The following is an 18,704-nucleotide window of genomic DNA, read 5'->3' as shown; positions in this document are numbered from 1 at the left end:
GGAGAAGAGGGCTGCCACACAGGTGAGGACCACAGAGGAGCTTTCTGGAGCAATCTAGAAGGAGGGTGTGTTTGAGCTGGGAGGAATCTCTGGGTTTTTTTGTTTGTTTGTTTGTTTGTTTGAGATGGAGTCTTGCTTTGTCACCTAGGCTGGAGTGCAGGGGTGCGATCTCGGCTCATTGCAACCTCCACCTCCCAAGTTCAAGCAATTCTCCTGCCTCAGCCTCCCAAATAGCTGGGACTACATGTATGCACAACTGTGCCCCGCTAATTTTTGTATTTTTTAGTAGAGATGGGGTTTCACCATGTTGGCCAGACTGTGTCTCGAACTCCTGACTTCAGGTGATCCACCCACCTCGGCCTCCCGAAGTGCTGGGATTACAGTCGTGAGGCACCGCATGTGGGCTCAAGCTGGGAAGAATCTTGGTGAGCATCCCATTCAGCCTTCCCGTGGCCACTCCTCCCACAGACAGGCAAACGGAGGCCTGGGGGTTTCAGTGGGCCTTGTATTAGCAACGTAAGGAAAATGCACATTTATTGAGTCCTGCACTAGGTGCTGTCGCGAGTGTCTCATCCCCTCCTTTGGAGGCTGCATGAGCTCACCAGCCCATGACAATCCCTATCAGCTGCCATTCCAAATCTTTTTGGGAATTAGGTGGGGAACATGTTTCAAAAACTCTTATCACTCCCATTTTACAGATGAAGAAACCGAGACTCAGAGTGGTGAGGTGGCTTTCCCAGGGCCTCAGAGCCAGTAAACAGCAGGGCTAGGATCAAAACCTAGCCCTGCCTGATCCTGAAGACTGAGATTCCTGCCACTGCCCCACTTAAGAGAAGGAGTCTCAGAGAAAGAACGCAGATGGAGGCTGCCCTCTTCTGCCCCCTGTAACCACAGCACAGCTTGTCCCAGGGAGTGGGGGACAAGAGTTCCTTTTCCCAAAGCACAGCAGGCACAACCCTACAATATTAGGAGGTGGACAGAGGCCGCCGCTCAGTGGGAGCCTCTGACACCTACTCACCATTGCCAGAGGTGGAATATTCCAGACATCTCCAACTGTGACCCCAGGGGCCCCTGATTCAGCCAGGCCTTGCTTTCCACTGTTCCTGTCCACTCTCTCCAGCCACGTTTGTCTCCCCGATACTCACCTCTGTAAGCACCCTGTTTATAGCTGCATTCCATTGATCGCCACATCCTTTTTCCTCCTATACTTTTATTTACTTAATATTTTTCGTTAAAGTGACTAACTCTTATAATCTGACCTCTTCCTGAAAAAAGCCACAAAATTGCAGCCATAGTATGCTCATCATTCATGTTGAAATCCATAGAAATAAACATGCAACTATTAGAATAAAATTTGTTTATTCTTGTACCAATTAAAAGTATCTAAAGTTGCACCAGAAATAAGAGTACCAGATTCCAGAAAACTCTGGCCTATAGAAACTGAACTAATCTCCACACGACTTTTGCATGGCAGTATTATCCTTACCCTCAATTTGACAAAGAGGAAATTGAACATCAGTGTGGCTTGCCACCCAAGGTCACATAGCCAGTGAGTCGAGGAACTCAGGTTGCCTGATTACTGGTGCCCCACTCTCCCTACTGACCTGAAAAATACAGTTACCTCTGCTTCTCCCTCACCAACTCTTCCCTGAGGTTCTGGCAGTGGCTTCTGGGCCGCTCTGCCAAGGCTACCATCCAAAGAGTTGTCCAGTAGCCTTCCTTTTGCTTGAAGCTCCTGTTTTCTTTTTTTTTTTTCCAACTATCATTGCATTTTTTTTTTAATTTTTTTCTTGTTTTTTTTTTTTTAATTATACTTTAAGCTCTAGGGTACATGTGCACAACGTGCAGGTTTCTTACATATGTATCCATGTGCCATGTTAGTGTGCTGCAGCCATGAACTCGTCATTTACATTAGTTATATCTCCTAATGCTATCCCTCCCCCCTCCCCCCACCCCACGACAGGCCCTGGTGTGTGATGTTCCCCTTCCTGTGTCCAAGTGTTCTCATTGTTCAATTCCCACCTATGAGTGAGAACATGCGATGTTTGGTTTCTTGTCTTTGCGATAGTTTGCTGAGAATGATGGTTTCCAGCTTTATCCATGTCCCTACATTCTTGCAACCTTTGGCACTGTCATATTCAGTCTGTGAACCCTCCCCCTGCAGCCTTTGAGGCAACTGGGAAGGAGCAATCAAGATTCTGCAAGGGAGGAAGCCATGCAATGCCTCCAAGTTGTCTAAAAGGGGCACATTCTAACTCCCCCACCCCAAATGACAGCTTGAAGAGAGGTCTTCCCTGAGTCTAAACTTCTTCATGGTACAAAGGCCAGCAAAGACATGCGAGATTTCTGCAGCCAAGATCAATGTTACAGATCGTTGATTTCATGAAACAGAAATCCACACTGAACCACTTAAGCAAATAAGAAATTCATTGGGAAGATGGGGGAAAGCTTTCAAATTAAAAGAAAACTGAAACAAACACACAAGCCAGATCTCAGAAAGAGTAAGAAAACAAAAATCCAGGTAGCGGAAGCAAAAGGGCATCTGCCAGGGCCCTGTGGGTGAATTGTGTTCACACAGTCACTATCTCTGTGTGACTCCCTTTATTTAAACTCCAGAGAAATCTCGGGTTCTGAGTTCACCTCTTAGCTGGGCATTGGACAGGATACCTTGATTGACAGCCCCACCAATCCTATTCATGGCGGATAAGGGGGTGCTCATACCAAGAGCATCAGGGCTGTCTTATCATAATGAGGAGGGATGGTACTGACATCCAAGATCACCACCACATCACCTTTAGAAGACGCCAAGGGGTCCATTATTTTCACAGTCAAGGCAATTCTAGGTCCTTATCAGAGCTGTGAAATGATGTAGGTTTCAGTGTGAATGTTCTCAGATAACCAGCTAGACTAAAGGAGGGTGAGAAGAAGTTCTTCTGAGGATGTCTTGGCCTACAAGTGGTTCTGCCTCCAGATAACTGTCAAGTCCCTTGGTGGTGACCAGAGGTCTAGGGAGAATTTTGCAGGTTCCTACTCACTCATTCTCGAAGCCTCTGTGATGCTTGCTTCCAAAGATGGGCACACAATCTTTCCCATCCCACGTGCCCTTTTGCAAATGTGGCTTTGCTACTCCTCCCACCAAGAGATGAAATCTATTCTCCCCACCTTCTTGAATCTGGACCAGCTCTAAGAGTTGCTTTGACAAATAAAATACAGTGGATGCAATGCTGTGTGACTTGCCCATTTAAGTCTTAAGTGGTCTTTTAGCTTTTGGTTTTGCATTTGGTACCTGGCACTTAGGAAATCTACCTGTTATGGACTGAATTATTACTGCCTGCCCACCCCCCACCACCCCCCAAAATTCATATGTTGAAGACCTAATTCCCAATGTGACATTATTTGGAGATAGAAGGCAGATGGAGACCGCCATCTTCTGCGCCCCGTAACCACAGCACAGCTTGTCCCAGGGCGGGGGGGACAAGAGTTAAAGTTAAATGAGGTCATAAGGGTGGGGCCCTAATCCAATAGTACTGGCGTGTTTACAAAGAGAGGAAGAGACACCAGGAGTATGTGTTCGCAGTGGAAGGGCCATGTGAGGACACAGTGAGAAGGTGGCCATCTGAAAGCTAGAAAGAGAGGCTTCATCAGAAATGAATTCTGCCAGCACCTGTATCTTGGACTTCCAGTCCTGCGAGTGGTAAGAAAATAAATTTGTGTTTTAAGCCACCCAGATTTTGTGATATCCCGTTATGGTAGCCCAAGCAGGCTAATGCACCTCCAATTTTTAATGGGTGGAATCCCTCAAGGATTAATCCTGGCCCCTTTCCTCATCCCACACTTTAGTACTGGTATATCCACCCCAGGACTTAGATGTCACCTATATGTTGGCAACTGTAAAATATAGCTTAAGCATGGCCACTTCTCTCCAGCCCTGTTGCCATCACCTTAATTCAAGCCAATCTTATCTCTTGCCTAGCGTATCAGTCAGCTAATGCTATGATAATGCTGCATAACAAATACCTCCTCCCTACAACACACAAATCCCATTGACCTGCCACAGCAAACATTTATTATGCTTGCCAATAGGTTTGCGGGTCATTTCGGAAAGTTCTCTGGGCTACAGGTCAGATTCTGATCTTCTCTGTAGGTCTCCTCATTCTCTGTGAACCAGCAGCTACCCAAGGCATGTCTTTCTCATGGCAGGTGGCAGATGCATAAAAGAGTGAGCCAAACCATGCAAATGCTTTTAAAGTCTCTTCTGTGTTCCATCCACTAACATTCTAACATTTAACTAATGTTAAAGCAAGTCACATGGCTAAGCCTAAAGACTAGGGGGCAGAAAAATATATTCTTTCCATGGAAAGGAAGCCATGACAAGGGGCAGGAAAGGAGGAAGAAACAAAGACAAATAATACAGTCTACCACACCTGGGCTGCTATAATAGCCTCTATTATGGGCATCCCTCCCCAAACCACCAGAAGAGCCATCTTTTAAGATAAAAATTGGATCAAGTTGCTTTTCTGCTTAAAACCTCTTGGTGGCTTTCCATTGCTCATGGAAAAAATTCCAAATTCTTACTGCTGCCTGCAAGGTTCCGCATGGCCTGGCCCCTGCCTTCTGCTGACACCGTTCACCCACTATTCACTCTACCCCAGTCACACTGGTCCTCTTTTAATTCCTTGAACTCACCCATCTTAGGAAAGTTCCTCTCCCTAGAAGTCCATCTCCATCTTTCCTCTCTGATATGGTTTGGCTGTGTCCCCACCTGAATGTTATCTTGAATTGTAGCTCCCATAATCCCCATGTGTTGTGGAGGACCCCGTGGGAAGTAATTGAATCATGGAGGCAGGTTTTTCCTGGGCTGTTCCCATGACAGTGAACAAGTCTCACAAGATCTGGTGGTTTCATAAAGGGCAGTTCCCCTGCACACTCTCTCTTGCCTGCCACCATGTAAGATGTGCCTTTGCTCTTCCTTCACCTTCCACCATGATTGTGAGGCCTCCCCAGCCATGTGGAACTGTGAGCCCATTAAATCTGTTTTTCTTTGTAAATTACCCAGTCTCAGGTATGTCCTAATAGCAGTGTGAGAATGAACTAATACAGTCTCCCTTCCTGGAAAACTTCTAGTGCTTCAAGTCTCTATTGAGTTGTCATTTCTTCAGGGAGGCCTTGCTTGCCCCTCTCCCACCCCGATACTTTGTATCTTCCTCTTATACATTCTCCTCACTTCCTGTTAGGGGATTAATTGTGTCCCCCCAAATTCATATGTTGAAATCCTAACCCTCAGTACCTCAGAATATGACTATATTTGGAGAGAGGGTTCTTAAAGAGATGATTAAGTTAAAATAAGGTCATTAGGGTAAGCCCTAATCCAATATGGCTGGTGTCTGTAAAAGAAGAGGAGATTGGGACACATACATACACAGAGGGAAGACCATGAGAAGACAAAAGGAGGAGGGAGCCATGTACAAGCCAAGGAGAGAGGCCTCAGAAGAAACCAATCCTGCTGACACCTTGATCTTGGACTTCCAGCCTCCAGAATAGTGAGAAAATAAATTTATTTTGTTTCAGCTGTCCCATCTATGGTATTAAATTATGGCAGCCCAAGTAAACTTTTATACTTCTGATACACTTCTTCACTGCATGAATCACAAAGGTAATCACATGTTTATGATGTAATTTATTTTACGTGCCTGTCTCTCCCACTAGATGGTGCAACCATACAGAGACGTCATCTGATTTACCTAGCATGGTGCTTGGCACATAGTAGGTGCTCAAAAAATTACTTGAATGAATGAATGAATAAATAAATGAGCTTCATCTTAGATGACAAAGCAACAGGAGAGGCTGGAGATGGACTTGGTACGGATCCACCCTGCAACTTCCCTTGAGGCATCCACCATTTCCTCGTTCCTCACAACCCTTCCAAAGCAAAGCTGTTCAACTGTGAGATTTGCAATTTAATTTACTCCCGAGTGACATCATAGCCATCACCATGGCAACACCCAGCGATGCCTGTCTGCCAGACAAAGTCTCTCCCATCAGCAAAGGGCAGATGGACACCCAGGATGGAAAGGAGCCATTTGTGAGGCACAAGCATCAGCCTTTGCTGCCCTGCAGCCAGGGGCTGATGGAACTGATGCTGGTATACCAGGGATGGGTGCCCCTGCAGAGTGGCAGCCTCAACATCCTTCCTTGCCGTGGAAGAACTCTTTATCTCTAAGACAGGCCAGCTGCAGCCAAAAGCAAAATTACGCCAGTGGGGGCCAAGTATAACACAGGCAACTCTGGCTGGCTTATCCGTGTAATCCTCCCTTCGGCCCTCAAAACACTTGAGCAGTAGACAAAGCTACTCTTTTCCTGTCTGATTATCTCTCTCTTTCCCTTCCTGATTTCTTACTTTCCCTCCTGCTGCCTTTCTGTCCTCTCTTTCTCTTACCCTACCATACTACCATCTTCTCTCTGTTTTTGTCAACAGTTATCACAAACCTGAAGTGTGTCAGACCCTGTCTTGGACGGACGTGGAGTATTAACTGGTGTCTAGGATGGGTCTCTCTCTTATGGAAAAAGGAGTAAAGCCCCACCCTTTCCTTTTGGGAGGAGGTCTTAGGTTGCAGCTTGTGGGTGAGGGGCACTGAAGAGGAAAGAAATGTTGCTGGTATGATGAGTAAAACCTCAGAACACATTTCTTATAGCAACAGAAATATAAACAAGAGTTGGTTGTAGTTAAAATACTACTAGTATCTCTCCAAGTATTTAGGGGTCAAATAAGATTTTATGGATCAGTCTGGAAATCCAACCAGCATCTTAGGTGAAAGGATTCTGATTCTAAACTTTTAGACACTATCTCACATGCACTGAGAGCTGTATCTAGTGGTCTCCCATTTCCTCTCTCTGTGCCTCTCAGGGCCACTTAGACTTCCTTCATCCCCAGAACCAAAGGGTCCAGAAACTTAGAAGATGTCACAATTTTATCTACTACTGACCCTGCAGGCAGGGCTGCCTGGTGGTGAAACAATATGGTACGTAACAGAGTCGAGACAGGTTTGTGTCAGACGTACGCAGGCTCCCACCCTGCGCTGCACTGCCTGGCTGCCCGATCTCCCTCAACGAGCCTCAGTTTTTCACCTGTAAAGTGGGGATAATGCGTCCACATCTCAGGATCATTGCGAAGAGTGAGGACATCGCACATAAAAAACTGGCCCACAGAAGGCATGGAGTAAATGCCAGCTGTTACAGCAGCTTCTGTAGGAAGGCAGAGCCTGCCTTGCAGCCACCCCACTGGCAAACATGTCAACATGAAGAGTGAGAAGTGAGCAATGCCTCCTGAGCTGATGCCTACAGAGGAGCTGTGACAATCTGCCTCTAGAACAACCTCAGCAAGCTGCCTGGCCCAGGGGAAATCCAACTGTGATGACTTTGCCCAGACTCTATAAGATGCTTTCTAATTGTTGGTGTTCACGAGGGACAAGCAACACTGAGCTCATTCCCTTCCTATCAATTTGCAACATCTGCCCCAGCCCTTACTGACAGTAGAGAAAAATAAGGACTTTCTGATCACACCTTTAGGCCACCAATCTTCAATGAGTTACTGGGCCCTTCCAGAAATCATATTTTCTAACTGGTCCCTGCATTGGCCCCAGCAGCTTTGGAGTGTGAGTGCTGTCTCTTTGGAGAGACTGTGGGCTCCTTGAGGGCTCTGCCTTTTTGCTCTGTGTAACCCCAGCACGTAGTAGGGGAAGTCATACAATAGGTATTAATAAATAATGGGCGGATGGATGGATGGATGGGTGGATGGATGGATGGATGGATGGATAGATCAATGGGTGGGTGGGTGTATGGATGGGTGGGTGGATGGATGGATGGATGGATAGATCAATGGGTGGGTGGGTGTATGGATGGGTGGGTGGATGGATGGATGGATGGATAGATCAATGGGTGGGTGGGTGTATGGAAGGGTGGATGGATGGATGAATAAATGGATAGATGAATGGGTGGGTGGATGGATGGGTGGATGGGTGGATGGGTGTGTGGGTGGATGGATGGATGGATGGATGAATGGATGGATAGATCAATGGGTGGTTGGGTGTATGGATGGGTGTATGGATGGATGGATGGATGGATGGATGGATGGATGGATGGATAGATGGATAAATGGATAGATGAATGCGTGTGTGGGTGGGTGAATGCATTGGTGGATGGGTGTGTGGGTGGATGGATGGATGGATGGATGGATAAATGGATAGATGAATGGATAGATGCATGGATGGGTGAATGGACGGATGGATGGGTGGATTGGATGGATAGGTGGATGGGTGCATGGGTGGGTGGATGGATGGATGAATGGATGGGTGGATGAGTGAAGTACAATGACTGAAGTAAAAATTGCCTCCTTTCCATAGGGAAATCCAAAAGCATGGGAAGACCCTGGGCTGAGGGAGCAGGGGCTGAAACTCTGGGAAAAGCTGTGAGGACCACAAAAGTGGCTGGGCCCCTAATGGCCTCGAGACCCGGGGCAAGTCATTTCTTGTACCCATACGAGGCATACTTCATAGAGGCGGGGTGGTGGGCTTGGGTCCCAGTGCAGCCTTTTGCATTGTAGATGAGGGCTTGGGCCTCCATTTCCTCTCCATGGCAGGGGCATAATTATGACAACTCCCTTGTGAGATTCTTGTAAAGTTTTTATTGAAATAATACTAGCTAAGCAGTTCACAGAGTCTGACGTTTATGCAGACTCATGATATAGTCAGAATATATTCATGTTGTTTATAACATACAAACATTTATAACACATAAACTATTAATATAATTGTCCAAGGCAGAGGAATCTCTAGAGGGGGCAGCTACAGAGAGAGGGAGAAGTTTGCCTTTATTTAGTTACATTGTTTTCTGATTTTTTCCCTCCCCAGGTACAACAAACCGGCAGGAGGCCCAGTGACACCCCCTGTCCTAACTCAGCCCAGGAAGAGGCAGCTGCCATGGTTTAAAGAACGTGGGTTTTTAGGGTAGATAGACCCCACATCTGCTGCATACTTTGCTGCATGAGTTACTTCCCTTCTCTGAGCCTCAGTTTCCTCATCACAAAAATGTAAATAACAATAACTTCTTTACGTGATAACTGTTACTAGGATGAGATGAATTTATGTATTTTTAAGAACCTGGGCTGGGCGCAGTGGCTCACGCCTGTAATCTCAGCACTTTGGGAGGCCGAGACGGGCAGATCATGAGGTCAGGAGATAGAGACCATCCTGGCTAACACAGTGAAACCCCGCCTCTATTAAAAATACAAAAAAATTAGCCGGGTGTGGTGGCGGGCGCCTGTAGTCCCAGCTACTCAGGAGGCTGAGGCAGGAGAATGGCGTGAACCTGGGAGGCGGAGCTTGCAGTGAGCCGAGATCACGCCACTGCACTCCAACCTGGGCGACAGAGCGAGACTCCATCTCAAAAAAAAAAAACAAAAAAACAAAAACCTGGTCTGGGTAGATATTCCCATCCACTCTCTCCCTCCCCTAAAGAGGCAGGGTAGAGGTAAATTGGGATTTGGTCCAAGTATGGGAGAGAGATGGTCAACCAGGGGCAGAGCCATCAGGAAAAACTCTGCTCCCAGTCAGCTCTGAAAGGATGAGGCAGAGCATTCCGGGCAGAGAGCAGTACCTGGAAATAAACCCAATGTTCCAGAAGCTGAGGGGAGGAGGGGAAGAGGGGAGGAGGGAAGGAGAGGCAGGTGGGGAAGTTGCAACCGCAATGACAGATCTCTGCATTTCAGGCAGAGGGAAGGAAGACACAGAACAGCTTGTAATCGTGGAGGACATGATCAGAGCTGGAGTTTTGAATGGGAAACTGCTGGCCACATGCAAGGCAGCTAACAGATGGAAAATAACAGAGGCCATGAGTCCAGTGTGGAGATGAGGGGGCCTGAGCCAAGGCAGTGGCAGTGAGAAAGGGAGACTGGGGAATGGATTTTAAAAATAGTTTGAAAATATCCATTGAGCACTTTCCCCCAACCTCTGACCACTCCATATCCACTCCAATCCCTCCCTCCAAAGTTTCACTCTGCAGCCAAGTGATCATTTCAAAGCAGATCTCATCACATCTCCCCTGCTTACCAGTTCTCTGATGGCTTCTGAATTCCTTTGAGATAAAAGCCCACGTTCCTTAGACCCCCCACAGGGTCTGGTTGTCAGCCTGTCCCATGCTGCTCCTTGCTCTCGCTGCTCCAGCCCCTGTGTTCCCCCAGCACGGGGCCTTTGCATGGGCTGTTCCCTCTCCTGGCAGGCTCTTGCTTCTCCTCCTCCTCTGGTTAACACTCACTCATTGAGATCTCAATTCAAGTAGATGTCCTGACCTCCCTGATTAACTCAAATTCCCCCAGGACAGGCAAGCACCCTGTAGCTCTCTTGATGGCATTTGTCATCCCAGTTGTTTTTGTACTAACTGATGGCTCCCTCCTCCACTAAAATGTAAGCTCCATGAGGGTTAGCACTGTGTGTTTCTTATCTCATTGTATCCCCAGGGCTTGGCAAATAGATGTGCTCAATAAACATGTGTTGAATGCTTGAGTGGAAGCATGGGCACGCACTGCGTGACAGGCACTGTGCTGGCATGGTGGGAGGCATTGACAGGCAGGGACTCGTTCAGGAGCAGAGGACCAGCCTGTAGGAGAGAGCAGTCCTTCTGACCCCCTGTCCCCATTTCCCACTGGCTCCTCTCCAGTGTTCAAAGGGCCAGAGCATCTTACAGGACCAGCATCCCCTTGGCAACGTTGCCACCAGTCAGGCGTGATTTGATGCTTATCTGGACCATGCTGGCTGGGCCCAGCCTTGGAAGAGCTAAGGCGGATGCCATGGCAACGACCTAGCTCCTCGGAGGCCCTGGCTTGCTCCTAGGGATATCAAATCAGGCTTCTCCGTTCTCTGGGGACTGCACCCAGCATCCAAGTTCACAGCGACAAATGTCTGAGGGAGAAAAACCACCTTCAAACTTACTGGGAATACATCATTGCAATCAATTTCCTCTGAGAGCCCAGGGGAACCACAGATCAATTAGCACAGCCCATAGGTCTGTCCACATGTCCATAGTGACTGTCACCATGGGGACCTGAGGCTCCTCGGTAGAGAGAGAGAAGTCACATCTTAGAGCAGGTCGTGGAAAGCTCCATGAGGCAAGAAAGAGGCAGTAATATGGTACTGAGGAGAGAGGCAGGTGTCCCAGGCTCGAATCTTGGCTCTGCATCCTACTTTCCTTCACCTCTCTGCATCCAGTGTCCTCACTTACAAAATGAGGGTCATCATAAAGACTTATCTTCCGAGGCTCTTGTGAGGAGCAGATCTGCTAATGAGTGAAAATTTCCCGGGGCACTGAGAGTATACAACAAATCACAGCTGCCTTCATTGGTATCACTGTTGAGAATCCACAAACAGGACCCTATAGAGAGGTGTTGCTAGTTCTTCTGTGTAGATGCTTAAATTGGATTAGCCACCTTTGGAAAATAATGTGCCAAGGTCCTGGTTCTTTTGGTAAGGCTGAGACCAGGGGTTACCCATCTGGGTGTTGAAAAGCATGGCTTTCCTGGCCTGAGAGAGGATGGTTTATCTGAAATGAACTACATTTCTTAAGTCTTGTGCAATGCAGATGGAGGAAGATTTCTGTGTCAACTCTGTGTGGGGTGGGAGAAGAGGCAGCTTGGCCTGTACCAAGCCCTGTGCTGAGCCCTTGACCTACCTAATCTCTTCTGTCTTCACGACAGCCCCACGAGGCAGGTATCGCCATCCCTACTTTATAGAGGAGGAGATCGAGTTCCAGTAACTTGCCCACGGTCCATCAGGTAATGAGTTCATATATTCTCACAAATACAACTGAGAAGACACGGGGTAGCTGCTAGCCCACATGTCATGAAAACCACCATGGGCCATCTTTGGCCAGGAAGCCACCAGTCCCTGTCTCTCCCTGGACTCTTCCCCAACCCAAATACAAATGCTTTTTGATAAGGAGGAGGATTGCATGATTGCATTTGCTTGGATGATGGTCCTGGCTGGACCCTGGGCTCTTCTGCCAGCATGTACTGGTTTCCTCCAATTCCGTAGCCAGGACTAAGGACCCAGAGCAGACAGGTGCTCCCCTGGAGGATGTCTGTGAGTTAAATAGGCGAACGGACACCCCTCAGCTCCTAAGCACTATCCCCTCCTTTTTCTCTTTGAAAAAGACTCAGCACAGGCCAGAAGCCACTTTCATTTATGCTTTTTGCCCATGTTACACAGGCCATGGAATGCCTGCAAAAGTAAAGAGCAAAGAAGCAGTTGTGAGAGATGATTTTTTTCACGCGTTCTCTCCAGAAGCCCTTGTGAGAGATAATTCTGTTCATGTGTTTTCTTTTCTTTTTCTTTCTTTTTTTTTTTTTTTTTTTTGAGACGGAGTTTCACTCTGTTGCTCAGGGTGGAGTGCAGTGGTGTGATCTCGGCTCGCTGCAACCTCCGCCTCCCGAGTTCAAGCAATTCTCTGCCTCAGGCTTTTTTTTCCAGAATTAAGTCATATTGTTGCAGTAAAGGCCTTCTGACTCTATCAGAGCCAACTTTAGAAGCGTGTGCTGATCCTGACTTCCCGTGTGAGGATGCAAGACTGGTAGGAACACAGACATGCTTACTAAATCGAAACTCGACTTTGATTTACTACCGAGAGCAAAGGGCCATGATGAAGGTGTCTTAGTCCATTTTGTGTTGCTATAAAGGAATATCTGAGACTGGGTAACTTATAAAGAGAATAAGGTTTATTTGGCTCATGATTCTGATGGTTGGAAACTTCACGATTGGGCATCTGCCTCTGGTGGGGGCCTTGGGCCGCTTCCACTCATGGCAGAAGGTGAAGGAGAGCTGGCGTGTGCAGAAATCACATCTCAAAAGAGGAAGCAAGAGAGAAATGGGGGAGGTGTCAGGCTTTTTTCTTTTTTTTTTTTTTTTTGAGATGGAGTCTCGCTCTGTCGCCCAGGCTGGAGTGCAGTGGCGTGATCTCGGCTCACTGCAAGCTCCACCTCCCGGGTTCACGCCATTCTCCTGCCTCAGCCTCTCCGACTAGCTGGGACTACAGGCGCCCGCCACCACGCCCGGCTAATTTTTTTGTATTTTTAGTAGAGACGGGGTTTCACCGGTGTCGGGCTTTTTTCAACAACCAGCTTTCTTGGGAACTAATAGAACAAGAAGTCACTCACCCCTGAGAGAAGGCGTTAATCTATTCATGGGGATCCACCCCCATGACGCAAACACCTCCCATTAGGCCCCACCTCCAACACTGGGGATCAAATTTCAACATGAGATTTGAAGGGGACAAATACCCAAACCACAGCAGAAGCTGAGCAACCATTAACTAGTGTCATTAACACGAACACACAAACCCACAGGCCTGGGGCTGCCGCCAGCTGGGTAGGGCCTCAGATGCCTACAAAATCCCTTCCTTTGAGTATTTCTGGAGATCCGAGAGTGGGGAAGGGGTTGTCCTGCACATGCCCTCAAACAAGTCCATGCTAGCTGGACAGCACCATGCCGTTGTGGTTGTCTGTGCAGGGCTGGGTCTAGTTTTTGTGGATGCTCAAACTGCTGTCTAGGATAGGATGCTATAGTTTAGTGTTCTCCAAGATGAAGCCTCAAGATGTCAAAGTGGCCTCTCTTCCCATTCTATCCTCCCCATGTAGGAGCCATACTGGGGTCCGTGCAGGTTGGGAAGAATTTGTTCATGCAACAACTATTTATTGAGCATCCACTATGTACCAGGCACTGGGATAAGGTGGTCAGGGAGGACCTCTCTGAGGAGGTGACATTTATGCTGAAGCCTAAAAGTCATTCATGCACAAAGTAACGAGCATAACACTCTGGTCAGTGGGCACAGAGTAGGGGGAGGACCTGAGGGTCGGGCTTGAGGCACTGAGAAGAGGTTGAGTGGCTGGAACACAAGTTAGGGACAGGGAAGTAGGAAGTAAAGTTTGTAGGGGAGTCTGGGCCTGGTCATCCAAGACCGTGGTGAGGAGTCAGGGTTTTATTTTGAGTGTGATGTCATCCCCAAAGTATTTTAAGCAGAGCAAGGATGTGATTTAATTTATGGCTACCAAGCAATGAGTGCACAGTGGGGTGAGGCATGAAGGGCAGCTGACAGCAGGGAGGAACCACCATGTGGGCCAGGAAAGGGGCTGGGGCTCGGTCCTGCAGGGAGGCAGGGGGAATGATGAGGGCTGTGTGGACTTGAGAGATATTCTATGGGGAGAATCAACCATGCTTGCTTATGGACTATCCATGGATAACTTGGTTTTTTGTTGTTGTTTTTTTAATTATAAGAATAATATGTGCTCATCATATCAATGCCTTTCTCAGTAGAGCCCAGACCTGGTCCATGTGTCTATGTCAGGACAAGGCACTCCACAGATTTCTCCCTCTCTGGCCCTGGGCATTGGCACCCAAAGCTTCCTCTACACAGTCTTCCTTCCCCAGACAGAGGTTGTGACTGCCTCTGTGGCCTGTACTGGCTTCAGTTCAGCCAGGAACACCACGCCCCCCACAAATGAACACGTACAAATGGGTACATGCTATAGACAGCAGGAAACCAAGCATTGCAGACATTTCTAGGCTATGCCTAGAAGAAACCACCATGTAGGCCAGGTGACTACATTTCTAGGCTATGCCAAGAAGGCCCAGAGAGGTCAAGAGACTTACTCCATATTCCACAGCTACCGTGTAGTGAGTTTTAAAACCACAAATGTAGTTTTATTGCCACTGGAACATATATAGTAATTCCAAGAAGCATTACCTGAGAGATATTTTTGAGAATCTGTTTCAATAAATAGCTAGGAATTCACTTACGCAATAAACCCATCAAGTTTCTATTATCTATTATGATCATGAGTTATCTATTATCTGCTAGATATCTGGCACCCAGCCATCCCCTGGAGTTACAGAGATAAATCAGATAAGGCCTCCTACCCTTGCAAAGCTCCAAGTTTGGTGGATGAGTGGGTACGGGGCGGGTGGGGAGAGGAGGAGTAAGGATGCCTCCAAACCAAAGGGCTACAATACCCCAGAGAAGTGCTGTGGCAAAGCCGTGCTTAATATGCTACAGGAAAGCAAATTAATGGTGCATAAGCCCATCAGATGTTTCTGATATAGAGCCTGTAATAGGTACTTCCAATGGCTTGAAAGGAGTTGTTCTCAAGCTCTTTATAAACATTTTCCTCACAAGTGTACTTAGCCTATTAATCTGGACCACCCACCACAGCAGGTTCTGTGAGGCTAAAGAAAATGTCAATCTTGATGCATACAAATGGTCCCCGATTGCAAATTCGTCACGTGACTGTTTTATGTATTTGAAGCTGTGTTTGTTTCTGGGTGCCCTCACCTAGTATAAGTTCCTTGGAGGAAGGGATCATGTCTGTGGCTTCCTTTTATGTTCTCCCTTCGGTCTGCAATAATGACTCAAGTGCCTACCACGTGCTAGATTGTAGGTGCTGAGCAGAGTGCAATGAACAAGACAGGCATGGTCCCTGCTGTCGTGGAACCTGCATTTGATGCTCACAGAGGATCCTGTTGCTGGGTATTAATTTCCATGTATAGCTTTACGACTCCTGAATTTCATCTCCAGCTCAGTGTCATCTGAACTCCAAGCTAATATATTCAACTACAGTCTGTACCTGGATACATGATTTACTATAAACTCATTACATCCTGAACAAATTTCTAGATTCCCACCAATGCCACCACCCAACTGGTCCTCCCCCTGCCTTGCCTATTTCTACAAATGGCACCACCACCCATGTAATTACACAAACCCATAACTGGGGAGGCACCCTTGATTCTTTCCTTTCTCTTTCACCCACACCCAATCCATCCACTGCTCTCCGTCCCCTACTGCTCCCCGCCACCACCACCATCTTTTATCTATTACCACAGTAGCATCTCCATGATCTTCTCCCGGCTTCCCCTACTCTAACCCATTCTCTACCCAGTGGCCAGGATGAGCTCATAAAATGCAACAAAAGCACATTTGCCCTCTTTATATATCCCCCAGTGACTGTCAATGGCTCTCGGAGTAATATTCCAACTCTCATGGTGACCCATCTGTCCTTCCAACCTCTTACTTGCACCTCTCCTTGGTGTGAGTCACTCTTACTTTGCTCTGGCCCATTTCATCCCCTTTCTCTTCCTTGGGTTTACCCTTCGGAATTACTGCTCCCACTGTCTCTGAATGCTCCTCCCCTGCCCCACCCTCTGAACAGCTGGGAGCTGGGTTCCTCCTCATCTTGCATTTTTCAGCTCGGGTGTCACCTCCTCAGAGAAACACCCCCCTGACTTCCTAATATAGCATAGTAATCCCAGTCCCCCACCCTAGTGACTCTGTAGCAAATGACTCAAGTTATTCCCTTTGCAGCACTTATCAAGACTTTAGTGACCTCATTGCTGTGGAGTGTAGGATCCAGATGGTGAAGACAATGTCTATTGGGTTGACCAATCATGGCCTAGTGTCTACACAGAGGAGATGCTCAAATACTGGTTGAACTAAAACAAAACAAACAAAACCTAAACACTTCCCAGGGCTGTTCTGAGGATGGCATGAATCAGCATGTGTAAAACACAGCCCCAGGTACCTGGTAGGTCCTCAATATACTCACACAATGTCCCAGGCAGCCTGAAGATTTCAGGCACTAGAAATGCACTATCCTTTTCTCCTGGGTGTGAGGCAGGGGGGAGCATGAGAGACCAGAGGGCAGGAAACACATGGAAGTGCTCCTGACCACACTTGAAAGAATCTATTTACCTTTGTTTTCTTCCTTTTTTAAAATTTGTTTTTGCCATGAGTCTATTTTTAAAGAGCTGGAAGAGCATGGTACAAGATTGATAACTTCAGAGATTCAGCCCTTTTTTGTCCCTCTAGCAGCCCTCCCTTGCCTTGATCAGCCACCTGTTCTGCGATGCTTGCATCTGCCCAACCCCTGGCTCTCCCTGCCATCAGTGAGCTGCCTGGGGCCCCTGGCCAGGCCAGGCTGTGTTCCTGCCCCCAGGACAGCTTTGAAGCCAGGAGCTGTCGCTGCTTGTTTGTTTGTACCAAGGCACTATGAATGGCAACAGATCATGAATAAGAAACAGGCACCTGATGACAGAGCAGTCATCTCCAGCCAGCACCAACCCCTGCCAGCAGCCATCTGTACACTCCAAGCAGCCTGCCTCCAGGAGAGACAGCAGGGTGCAGGGCACAGGGTGCTGAAGTTGTAGGGAGAACCCACGTCAGCTCAGTAAGCAGGGATCAAGCCCCTCTGTGTGCCAGGAACTATGTCTGGGTTCCAGCCCTGGCTCTGCCACCAAGCCAGGAGACAGGTAAGTTCCTTAACTTTTTGGATCTTCAGTTTTCTCGCCTATTAAATGGGTATAATAATAATTCCAAATGGGTACCTTTTATTCTTGATAAAGGTCTTTTCCATCAGTGATTTCATCTGGCCTATACTCAGTTGTTCAACAAATATTTTCTGAGTGCCTGCCTGGTGCAGGCATCAAGCGTGGCATAGCAGAGGAAGTAACTGAAAGAGCTAAGGTATTGGCCTTCATAGAGCTTGCATTGTAGTAGAGGAGAAAGACATTCATCAAGTTGTTAATTGCAGTTGTGATAAGTGCTACACAATCTACAGAGGGACTGGTACTCAGGGCACAAGAACTGGAGATTGGGGGGTGGGACCTTGAAGGTCTCCTGGGGAAGTGATGCTTGAGCTGACACCTGAAGAACTAACGGCTTTAATTGAAGGGAGGACGGAAGAACGTTCTGGGTAAAGGGAACAGCTTAGACAAAACCCAGATAGCCCAGAGCCAATGAGGGCCTGAAAGGGATCCAGTGTTTCTGGAGGGTGCGGAGTGGATGGAAATGAAGTGGGAGCCATTTTCAGGGACCAGAACTGCAGGCTCTTGTCGGCAGAGGTGAAGAGGAATTATGTCTTCATCCAAGAGCAATGGGAAGACATTGACCACTTTAATCAGGGTGTCTTAAGATCGAATTTGATGCTTTGCAAGGTCCATTCTGGCTGCTGCATGGAGAGCATTTGGGAGTTGTCTGAGGGGAAGCAGGACACGAGAGGCTGTTGCAGTTGTCCCAGAGGGAAATGAGGGCAGGGCTGGAGAAAGCATCATGGTGGCCTGGGCTGCCATTCACCAGTGGGGAGACAGGAACTCCCATCTCCACTCTAAAGATAAGAGAATCAAGCCTCAGAAAGGAAAAATGGTCCCCACAAATAGCCAGTGATGGAACAAGGACTCATGTTTGACCCCCAGGGATCCAAGGGTGGGTGTCATTATTTAGGTGAGTGCCAGGTGGCTCTGAGTAAAGACTGGTCCCCGAAGCCAGGGAGGTCCTCTTTCCTAAGGCTCTTGCCACTAAAAGTGATGAAAGCAGGCTCCAGCCTGACTCCTCTCTTCTCAACAAATGCTGAGCCTTCAGCCAAAGCCCAAAGGGGTCGGCAGTGGCCAGAAGGAGACCAAGCTCGAGGACCAGCTACAGACAGGACCTGGAAGGTGCATTGTGTGAGCTTTGGTAGCACAGAGACCTGGGCACAAACTCTGCCTCTGCCACCTTCTGGCTATGTGCCCTGTGAGCTTGCCTGTGGCTTCCTGGCATCCAACCCAAGCTACATAGCATTACACCAAGGGCATAAGCCTTTGTTACCTAGGCTGGATACACTGAGGTTGTTAGGA

Source organism: Symphalangus syndactylus, chromosome 22 (assembly GCF_028878055.3).
Source record: "Symphalangus syndactylus isolate Jambi chromosome 22, NHGRI_mSymSyn1-v2.1_pri, whole genome shotgun sequence".
In the NCBI taxonomy this organism is placed as follows: domain Eukaryota; kingdom Metazoa; phylum Chordata; class Mammalia; order Primates; family Hylobatidae; genus Symphalangus; species Symphalangus syndactylus.
The sequence above is the reverse complement of the archived record's forward strand: the minus strand, read 5'-3'. Positions refer to the sequence as shown.